Below are 12,267 nucleotides of genomic sequence, written 5' to 3'. Positions count from 1 at the left end.
TCTATCACACTCTCCTCGCTCATCTTGACAAAAAAACGGCCCTGCATGAACAAACCACCAAAATGGAAGGCGAACCGACAGCGAAGAATGTTGAAAAGGGCGCGCGATTCAAAATTCAACGTGAAAACGAGGCACGCATGCTCGTAAGACTCGCGCCCCCAGAGCGAGGCAAAATGCGTGCAAGCGTTATAAATTTATTTTGTTGTTTCTTAATTGTTCCAAATTACGTGTCAATGTTTGGAGCGCTAGTAATTTTAATAACACATCTTTGAATCTCTGAAAAAAGGAAGACAGGGAGAATCGTCTATCACTTTTCCGGTATTTAAGACGTGTAGTTTAGCGCAGGCGATTATCTCTGTTCTTTCGGATATTTTAGGTCAATGCAATGATTCCTCATCTTGCCTGAAGCGTAATCAGTGCAGTTAAAACAAATTTTATTATATGAGAAACCTGGGATTGATCATGAAAACCAGCAAATTTCAGTAACAAAACCGTTTGCGGAAACGCAATGGAAACGAGCTGACACGTTTAAGTCAACGGAAGCACTGCGGAAACACGAAACAATGCCTCCATTTTCATCTTACACGTTTCCCGTCGTAACCGTCGCGCGGAAACGCAACGGAATTTTGAACCATCAGGTTTCCGCAGCATTTCCGAATTGCGGAAACACCTTATTTCACCCTGTGTTAGTACAAACACTTATTCAAATGTTGAATTTTGTGTGACAAAAGAACAGAGACATGACTGTTGCTAGTACGTCAATAAGTGTGGTTTCATAGGGCATAACTCTCAGGTTTATTAACATCAGTTTATGCTACCATAAACATGAATTTATCTTTATTTTTTAGCAATTCGTTGAAATTTAATAAAACTTCGCTATCTTGCGGACATGCTTTCTACGTTTTGGAAAGAAAAATTGTTTGAATGGCTTACCCAATGTCACCCTTTTTCATTGTAATGCAGCGTTTTTTAAAGAAAATACAAGACAAGACTAATAAACGCTAGTGGAAAAATTTGGCGGTGACATTGCTCAAACCGATTCTTTAAAAAACCGTCAACTAGTCGATCTGTACTCTGATTGACTGTATTTTCTATGACATGGTATAATTGAACTGATGTAAAATAGTGTTAATTCCAAATTCTTTTGGAAATAAAGTTTATGCTTTCAGGGGGGATCTTTATCCACCCCATGACTTGTGTTCATTATACACACTTTAGATTACCCTTCTTTCCTTTTTTATTGCCTTCGAAATGCCTGGTCAAAATTTGTTAAGTGGTTAGTTTTCCTTTAAAGTGAACTGATGCTGTGTCGGTTGCGGAGTGGAAATTGGAAAATTGTTTAGTCAACTAGGTTGACATTGTCACCTCAAAAAGATGGCGTTTCGAACGTTCATCCCTCATCAGAAAGAATACTATCAGTATACCGAAAACACTCGCAAATTTGGTTATTTGGAAGTAATGCAAATTTTTTCCAAAAGTAAATATTTGCACATGTTACATGAGTAAAACGCACGCGAAAGTTTTTGGATGTAGTTTGGGTAAACGTTGGAAAATTGTGATGCATACATATAGATTTGCAACATGTTTGCTTAGATTTTTTCAGAAAGCAAACATTATTTTTCCACAGAGAGCAAATCTGGAGTAAATGTACACCGGATTTGTTGATTTGCGGAGGTATCAAATACGAAGCAAATGTAAAGTAGATTTCAGGTTTACGTCGTATTTGCACGCAATTTTCAACGGAATAAACATCTGTGTTTGTATCATAATTACTTCTGGTGATAATTTTGGTCAAATTTAGAGGGCTAAATTTGCACCATATTTACTTCTGTTGCAAACCTGTTTAAATCCGTTTTTTCGTGCAGTGAAAAGTCATGCTACTGCCGTGCCGAACTCAATTCATAAATTATAAATACATTAGAATACATTAATAAATTTTCACTAATCCGCTTTTTATTTCCGCAACAGCTATTTTACTGAGTTACATTCAACGTCCGAAAACAAGTCGTGCCATGGACGCGCTAGAATCGTGCTACATTTGAGCCATTTTAGGACAAGAGTAGCACTGAAACAGGACAAGTATAGCTATTGTTTTCAGACTCTAAAACAATTACACGTGTAAAAGTGTTATTAATCTGATCCCTGGTCTTAATTTCTATTATGATCAGTTATAGATTGTAAATTAATTCTACAATGTTACTTACATGAAGGAAAGTCTGCCCATGAAAGTGAACCGTGTGCATATCAACCTCGTTTCCAATACCAACTAGGTACCAGTTTACTTTTTCCTTCTGATACATTTCCAGTCCTTTCAAGTTGCCAAACACAAACCCGTTGATGCCGTGCATTTTGTTGCTTTCCTTAAAGTCTTCGTTTCCCTTAAGAGTCTCTTTATTTCCTGGTTTTTTGCAGTAAGTGTCGATGTTTTTGTCAAGGTACCAGCTCTCATTCTCATCCAAAACAGTAAACATAAGCGCATATTCACGATCTACATCCTTTCGTGCATTTGATTCCTTCAGAGTAACCTGATAAAGTGTAAAACTAGAGGTTACAAATTGTAAGTATAATGCTGTGAGCAGATGCTGGGCAGCAAAACATCATCTGAGAAACGATGAACTGCCATTTAAATACTGGTTAATAAACTACAGACCCTTGGCATCTTATACAGCAGTTAACAGTTGTGGAATAAAGGACTCCAAGCGCCAGGGTCCTACAGTTACGAGTTTTTCATGATTTGGGTCATTATTGGCAGTTTACAGTCAAACGAGCATAATTTGCAACTTCTCGCTCTCCACAATGTGTGAAACTCAGCACAATTAGAATGACGCACAAAAGATTTTATATGATGATAATGCTAGACATATTGCTAAAAATCATCCTGACAAACACAAATCTAGATTGTAAAGCCTAAATAGCGACAGAACACCCAAGGAACCACAGGAAACCCAAAGATTAGCGTGGGAGAGCTCACAACAATAAGTCAGCAAGCGTGCTTGCTCATACATAAAATCAAGAGGGTAAATCCCTTTATCCTCTTTTGTTTTCATGTAACTTCCTAATAGAAAAACGAAAGCGCAAAGGAGGAGTGGTGCTCAACGCCCAAGGAAAAATTGTAAGCGCGGAGAGGAACATCTAGTGCAGTTCTCTCTGTCACGCAACGTCGGCGTTGTGTGATAAAGAGAGGAGGGCCAGAACTGGACTAAGGAACATCCCAACCGTTTAACATCCAAAACACGTCTCCATTACGGTATTTTACAGATAAGTCAATTCAATTTAAGGTTTCTTTTTCGCAAAAGTCAAGGGTTTACTGAGCCTGCTGTAATGCAATAATAAATTAAAATGACGTACGAATATATTATTTCAGCAAACAGCAGCTTATAATAACCTTCTTTACATGTTGCACCTTCCGCATTTCGCTTATTTTATAGCCTTCTACATCTAGAATGTAGATGTAGAAGGCTATAGAATAACCAAAATCCTTCGGGTGGATTTATTTGTCGGTTACTCACTCAAATTACATTACAACCTTTTATTTAACTAGCATCATTAGAGCATCCCGGACTGTCTGAAAAACAGGGCATGCATCAAGCGAGCTACCACGAGCCGGTCACGCCTTTTGATCGGGTATTTAGAAATGCATCTTACTTTAGACGTGAAACAAAGTGTTCCCATCAAAAATGTCCCTGATCAATATAACACAATAATGGTAACTTTCTGTTTATAACAATTAACTAAATCAGAGTAAGACATGAGCCAATCAATTGTTCCTCACCTTTTTGCAGACTATAAGTGGACCCACAAGACCACTATTTGTGTCTTTTATTGGGTTAACATCTGAGTAATAGGCCCATGTGGAGCATGCAGGGCCATCTGTTCCGGGCCCAGCGCGTTCCGGGACCTCCCAAGAATACTTAAACACTTCATCAGAAGGTACGCTGTTATCAGCTTTATCTTTGCCAGTTGTACCATCTTTGTAGTCTGAGCCCTCAAAGCCTTTGCTGGAAATAAAAGAAACGAACGATAACAGAAAATAACCATCGCAATGAGAAAATAAGAGCGTAAAAAGTCGACGTAATTTTGGCGTCATAGTAACGCCAGTATCAAGACTATCTAAGAAACAAATTACGCGAGCGTATTTAATTAGATATTCTTGTTCTGTTTCACTAAAGCAATTAGAAAACAACATCTTGGATTCTGGATTCCACACCGTGGATTCCGGATTCCAGGTACTGGATTCCTAATTGTTAGTGGGATTTCGGATTCCTTGAGCTGTATTCCGGATTCCAAAGCCCAAGATTATAGATTTCACAAGCCAAAATTTTCCGGATTCCGGATCCCGGATTCCCTTAAATGGGGCGAAGCTGAAAAGCGAGTGTGTCTTCCAGACCAGGACTGTCCTGCATTCAATAATAATTATTCCGTTTATTATACATTGTACTCACTATCTGTCTTCTCATTGGCTAAGAGCCTACTGCTAATTTTGGAAATCAGCGCAACCTGCAGATTAGTTAGTTATCTGCTGGCAGATAATTTACTAATCTGTAGGTTGCCGTGCAATGCATGATTTTCAATAACAATATCAATGTCGTTTATTTCTTCAAAACAATGTAATCATAATAAAACAATTATTAGATTCGCGCGGTTTTTGTGATATCCTAAATAATCAAGGTCTCGGTAAGTGTTATCAGCCTCGGCCTTCGGCTCGGCTGGTAACACTTACCTCGACCTTGATTATTCCGCATATCACAAAAACCTCATCCAATAATTGTTTATTATCTGTCCTGCATCCACTCTGCAAGAAATAAAAACAAAAAGCACATTGCTTTATACCTGTAATATAAGCCGTGCGGGTGCATGGAGAATTTCATTCCACTTGACGCCATATTCTTGAACACTACCTCCATCGTATCTCCAACTTCAGCGCGTAAAATTGGACCCAGTACACCCAGGTGCTTATCAGCTGCGGTCCGTTCTTTCTGCTCTTTAAACTGTGCATCTGTGTACTCACGATACACAACTTTTTTATATTTTCGACCTATTCGCTCGTCTCCTCCTGCTGTGAATGTTTTTGCCTCACTGAAAGAGAAAAGTACCCACAGTCGAGTTATGATGCAACAAAAACTTTTGCGCAACGAACGCGGACTGACACGACTGCGTTTGCAGGTTAACGAAACTTCGCTTAGCGGCAGTATCCCGCCGCATGTTTGGATACCCTCGCAGTGCTATATAACTAGTTATAGGGAAATTGTAAATGGAAGAGGGTCATTAGAATGCGAGAAACTTAGTGAGCCAGACCCTAACTGGCATCACGCACAAGAAAACGCGCACAGGCCCTGTCGTACTTCTGATTGGTCGAAAAACAATAGCGCGGGATTTTTAGCCAATTACACTCGACTCGCAATTTAAAACAACCCAAATAAGCTTTGCATGTTATACTGACTCGCTCTCTTCCAGCGGCACTCCTTCCAGCACATCCTGACCAGAGGGCGCGTAGTCCCATTCCACCTCAACTGCAGCAATATAGTAACGACGAACTTTCCCAGAGGGCTTTTTGGTAGGAGCTTTCCCACAATCGCTTCTGACGGTGTACTTAGCCTGCATGCCCGCAGAGTAGTGATCATTGGTCCGACAGACTAGTGCCCATTCTCCCGCGTTATCAGGCGTCATTGTTAGGGTGGCAAATACGCCTAAAATAGAGTGAAAATTTTTGTAGCTATTAGGATTTCTTACTCTGTACTCTACATTATGATTTGACACCAAACAATGAATGTTCTTACTCAAAATTGAAGATAATTAAAAAGAGATTTGTACTCGTCTGATGGCTCTCTACCAAGTTTAGGTTCCTCGTCCAAAGGATTAGAATTACGAGACCCTATCTTTTCATAACACTGGTTCCGTGTTCTATAAACTGCAAATACAAAGTATTGTGGATACAGGAAAATTCTATCGATTGAGATCATGAATGTATCACTGAACCAGAAGATGCGATGTAATTAGCTACAGCCACGTCGCTCGAAAACGCGAAAAGTAACGGATTTTCCACTTCACCCTTTTGCAAGCTCTGCTACGGACGTATATGTCGTGGTTCAATTTTTTCCTTGTTTAAATTTTATTACCCTTTGTTTTAAACTCGTTATCATACATCACCATACATCAAAACCAAGGAAAATAAAATTTAAACCAAGGATAAAATTGAGCCACAACATATACACAGCGACAAACTATTCTTGCTCTATCTAAACTTGGGTGCGAATTTCCCATGAATTCAACTCTAAAAACATTCCCTTAAATTTCTCACTTAAGTGGCTCTTGTCGTTGCTAGGAGCTGGAGCTCTCCGGCTATATACTGACCTGGCAGTAAGCTGATTGTGTCTTTTACACTCCCATCATGCAGGAAGGTGTTTCCGTAAAAGTAGGCTGTGTGCATGTCCACTTCATTTCCAAGGCCGATCACATGCCAGGATATTTTCTCGCCTAGACACATCTGTAATCCGGGTAGGTTGGCGTACAAGTATCCGTTGACGCCATGCATTTTATTACTTTCGAGGTAATCTTCATCTTCTGAAATGTTCACAAATCAAATCGCCACTTTAGAAACGAGAAGACAATTGAGCCAAAATGGGGCCATTTATACGAGGAAAAATAAGACGCGTCTTTCATAGGACGCGCCTTAAATAAGACGCGAACTTTCCGTATAAACGGCACATTTCGCCTAAAATAAGACGCGGCTCAGCTAAGAAGTGTCTTATTTTAGAACAGCCCTTAACAACTGTTCTTAGATAAGACGCGTCTTAGCTAAGACGAGAAAAACTTCGTATAAATGACCTTCGCGTCTTACATAAGACGCGAACGCATAGTACGTACGCGTTAAATTTTGGCGCGCCATGTTGGATTGCCGTTGCTACGGGCAATATTCACATGAAAACGAGTCAAGAACAGAAATAAGACGTGAACCATTTATACGAGCTGTTCTCGTCTTAGATAAACAAGCTCGTATAAATGGTACAGTTCGCGTCTTATGTAAGACGCGTCTTATTTTTCCAATTGTTTCTGGGACCGCGGCTGCAGCGGTCAGCGGTCAGCTTTTGAGCTATTGTTTCCCCTGTCCCTAGCAACAGACCCAGAAATCTTTGCGAAAGTTAACTCGGCCCAGTTTCTTTCTTGTTTCGTAAATTCAATGGAGACAGAAAAAAGACGAGAGCTAAGGAGGGCACTTAGTGAATGAGAGCACTAAGCTTTGTTCTACTTTGAGTCGGCAGAAAAGTTCTTCATTCGAAGAGCAAGTGAAGAGAATTCTACCTTTAATACCGTGAGGTAAAAACTGGCGATCAATTTACACTCGATTAGGGGCTAATTAAAACAAGTAATTTGGCCTCACCAAATTTTCAACGTATACTCAAGCTGCACCTGGTCTAGGTCTCGCCCTCGTTTGGAAGCAAACATAAATCGGCGCCCTCACAGCCCAACATCGTTCCCAGGGCTTTTACTCTTACGCTCTGTTCACACTATTAGTTTGTAACTTTATTTGATTTACCACAAAATACAAATAACGATAAAACAAGACAGTTACACAAAAGCAAATGAAAGTGGCGAGGAAGCCCAAAAAGAAACCATGAGGCTTATAGACATTGGGCTCCCTCAGAGTAAAAATAAAGTTAACAGTAACAGTAAGGCCAGGATCGAAAGTAAAATACAATGAAGGTAAGTATAAATTAACTAATTACATAGACTGAGTTAAGTTGACAAAATTAAGGTATGGTACATGTAACAATAAGTATAAAAATAATATCAGACATGTGAAGAAATATAACTATTTACTACAAGATTGATAACTAATAATTCATATATAATTTTTTTTTCAAAATTACCGGATATCTTTTCGTGCCGACACGAAAATGTATCAAGTATAGTGTGAACAACAACGGCACAAAACTGGAACAAATCTTTCAGACACATCGAACATCATACCTGGGCGGTTGGCCGAGAGGGTCAAGTAAAATCCATTCCTCACTCCTGAATATTTACTTCCGTCTCTGTGGATTTCATGCCAGTCCTCGTTCCTATCATTCACTTCCTCTACGGTCCGAATACCCGGCGGCGTTCACACTGCAGCAAAGTGTGGCACAAAACCTATACGATACGTGACGCTCCACTTTCGAGATTAGCCAGGCGCAGCTTCACTCAGTTACAAAAGTCGCACCGAAAACTACCGTTCTTATATGTGAATAGAAGCCCTATCTGGTACGGCTTTCACGCCAGCGCAAAAGCTATCCGGTACACAGTGAACATAGCCTTAGAAAAAGGAGGCGAGCAGGTCAATAAACATGATATAGAATAAATAAGGATTTTTTAGATTGTTTCTAGCATACCATCATTTATCTGTTGCCAGTTTTGAGCTGTTTTCTTGTTTTCGTCATGATACCATGAGCCACTTTCGTCTGTGACGGTGAAAAGTAGAACAAATTCTTTGTCGATGTTTTTCTGTGTGTTGTCACCATTCAGCGATCCCTTTTTGCACGTTAGCAATGGACCAAACAGACCTACATAAGAAAAAACCTAAACTATGTTAGATATGTGTTTGAATGGCTATGCGAAAGTCTAAACGAGTAACAAAATTGAAAGTAACTGGACACACTTCGGAAAACCTGGGAGCCGACCGCAACTGCGCTAACTAGGCCTAAGGGGGGTCTTTAGCAAAGACTCAGGAGACACGGCAACGAGCCAACGGCAAAAAAGCAGTAGGTTTAGATAAGCAAAACAACAACTCTGCAAGTACATCAGACCTTTTCGTTGCTTACTCTGCCGTTGTTGCACGATTACGACGTTAAAGTACCTAATTTCACGTTTTATGAAGGACATGAACACGAGAAAACGATTTAATGAATTTAGATACAGTCTTTTAGAATTCAACTCCAGAAATTAACTTCCCCCATTATTTAACAAATTGAACGAGATCGAATAAATGCGAATAAGTTTGAAGCAGCGCGAATTTACTTTTTGTGACGATTTCGCTGTTTTAATAATAATAACAATAATAATAATAGTCAACTTTATTTAACGAGGGTGACACGGGAAAGTACTTCAAGTGAATAACTAGTGGGCGTCGTAGATCCTAAAGCTCCCTACTACTCCCAAACGGCGGGAAAACATGCAGCCGCATGCAAGCGCGGGAAAATAGCGCTTCGCATGCGAGTTACTCTCTGCAACTGACTGTTTATTCTCTCAGAGGGAATAGCTTAATACTCGAGACTCACCAGAATAAGTATCCTTAACTGGATCTACGCTTGAATAGTATAACCACGTGACACATTGTGCGTCAGCATTTGTTGGTCCCACATGCTCGGGCACAGTCCACCGGTAAGTGTAAATATGGCCTGGTTGCACAATATCATCGGCTTTTTCAGCCCCGGATGTATGATCTTGGTATAAGGCTCCCTCATTAGACTTGTTGAAGAAGACGCCATGTGGTTGAATACTGTAGTTGTGACTTGCCTGCATGAAAAATGAACAAACTCCGAATCTTAAGTAATTTCTCTCAAACTCATTAATAACCTATAAAGAAAATACAAAGGAATTAAATAAATGTTTAATGATTGTTTGGCAATCATTTGAAAAACTCCACTCGTTTGTATCCTTTATTTCTCCCTCTAAACCATTTCATTTGATAGCTAATAGGGACTTTAAGGTCCAACGACGCGACGGCAACGAGAACGTCGCTTCAAAAGTGAATTTGTGTCCTTTCAGTCTTCATCGCAATTATGCCTACTCACTTACTTTGTCAAATGTAGTCGAACCCTGCTGGAGTTGAATTACTGCGGACCATCTTCAAGTTCAGAAAGAGAAATTAAATTTCGACGTTGCTTGTTTAAGCTCTCCATAAAACGCGAAATTAGGCATTTTCACGTCATAGTCGTCCAAAAACGGGAAAAGAAACGTACAAATAAGTGCGATGCACGTGCAAAGTTGTTGTTTTGCTTATAAACCCTATCAAACACCTCCAAGTTAGTCTCGCCAAACGTAAGGCAATCCGGATTACAGAACCCGGTCAACTTTTGTTTTTGGAATCCGCCATCTGGGAAAATTAGGCCCTGCCTCGTAAAATCCGAAATCCTCGACTTTGGAATCCGGACGACAGCTTTAGGAATCCGGAATCCCACAAACGACTGGAATCCAGAATCCAAGTTTCACTGACAAAGACTAGAATCCAGTACCTGGAATCCAGAATCCAAGACTGTCTTGGGTTCCTTCACCACATGGGGCGATTAGTCAAAAATACACCGCTTTGCGTCGAATTTACAATTCTAATCTCAGCGTCTGATCAAATGATGAACAATGTGCCTCTCGTTTGATATATTAGTAATTAAAAGTGTTTTTCCAAACAGTTACAATGACATGGAGGCCGTAACGTAATAAGTGCAGGACTTAAATTGTAATTGATAAACTCTTTGTTTCAAGGTAGAATAGTAATTTAACTCGAGACCTAACAACGTGTGACACCTTTCATGAGCGGATTTCTACTCAAAATACCACAATTTCTCCGTCACAGCAATCAGTACTCTGAAGAGCCATGGGCCGTACTCTTTAGTTAGTAACCAGTTGCCAGACCGCGGCAATCGCAAAAAGTTCCGTACCAGAGGTGAACTTCATCGCCCATTACTAGCCAAGGAACATACTTTGAAGAAATTATTGCCCTTTTCTTGGATCCAGAATCAAATGGCTAAATCACTATTTTCTTACGTTATTTTTGAAGACTACTTCGATGATATCACCGACTTCCGCTCGAATGACTGGCCCCAGGAAACCAAGATGACCCGGTTTGTTCTTTTTACTTGTAAAGCTGCTGCTTGTGTACTCTTCGTAAATCGCTTTTAGATAGGTTCCTCCAATCCTCTTGTCACCTTGGGCGAAGAAAACGGCTGAGTCGCTGAGCAAATAGAAAAAACACACACAAGTGAACAGACAAGATCAGACAGCATGGCCAAACACTCAGGTCTGATTCCAGAAAACAGCAGCTGCACCTTCATTTACAGATGAATTAGATACGGAAAAAGGCGAAAACCGGCGTTTGAATCAGTTTGGTTCAGTAGTTAAGTTTGGTACGACACGCAACGTTAAGTTGGGCAGACACTGTCGCATTATCCAACACTGGGGCGACTGCTGATTCGCACAATGGATATTTTCATGTGCCGAAACTAATGAACAAATGAAGAGAATTTAAATTATTACTATCAGTATCATTATCATTATCATTTTCACTTTTATTACTTTACTATCATCATCGTCATTAAAATATTTTTCTGTTTTGGTTCGACGCCGTTTGAATTAGTCAGGTTAACCTTAAGTTCGACTATAAAACATGAGTGACGCGGCGTTAGAACTGGAGCTTTATTTGAAATCTGATCATGAAGTTCGTACCTATCTGCCAGTGTCAAGCTTTCTCCATTCATATTATTCATACCAGTTGGCCCATAGTTCCACCGTATCTCGTTTGCCGCGATGTAGTAAGTCCGCTTTTTCCCGCCACTTACACTTGGGACTGGATGATTTTTTCCATCGCACTTGGTTACATTAAACAGCGCGTACATACCGGCGTTATAATGATCGTTAACAAGGCAGTTTAACATCCACGTCCCTGGGTGTAAGGCCTTCATAGAAGCCGTCACGAAAGTTGCAGGTAGAAGAGAAGCAACGTCTTTGCGATGGTTGTCGACTGTAAAAGTTTGTCCATGGAAATAAGCTATTGATAGAAAGAAAATGTAAAATTTCAATTTTGAAAATCCTTGAAAATTGCCTGAGAGTTTCTTGGCTAGAAGATAGCCTGTGCAGCTGTTGAGCGCAGCTAGCGGTTTCTTTGGAGTTCGGTAAAGGATTCGCAAGAAAAAAGCGAGAGAAATGAAAGAGGATAAAAGAAAAAGAGAGACAAAGGCATAGGGAGAAGGAAAGTAGAAACCACACCATTTTACCGTGTTTCATTCACAGCGTTTCAAAAAAACCCGCCAGCTACGCAACCTAAACATCAAGTACGTTGTGAGCCCGCTCTTATTACAGAGATGGACGCACCGGGCTGGTGGACCACGGCGGAAGTTAACAGGCATATCATTCACTCAAACAATCCTACACTAATAAACAAACATAAGATGATCAAAACCTCAAACTAGCAGGAAATAAAGCAGTTGGCTATCAAAAGTAGGCTAAGGAGTTTAACTCATAACTATACCAAACTGAAAGAAGGTAACAGCAGATTGCGGGTAAGACGCGCTGATCACT

The 12,267-nt window shown here is 40.1% G+C and overlaps 1 pseudogene; it reads right to left on the bottom strand.

The window, feature by feature from the left end:
- Positions 1-12,267, bottom strand: part of LOC140947278 (hephaestin-like protein) — a 30,457-nt pseudogene that overhangs the window by 12,707 nt on the left and 5,483 nt on the right.

This window comes from Porites lutea, chromosome 9 (genome assembly GCF_958299795.1).
Source record: "Porites lutea chromosome 9, jaPorLute2.1, whole genome shotgun sequence".
NCBI classification, from domain to species: domain Eukaryota; kingdom Metazoa; phylum Cnidaria; class Anthozoa; order Scleractinia; family Poritidae; genus Porites; species Porites lutea.
This window is presented reverse-complemented; position numbering and strand designations above follow the sequence as displayed.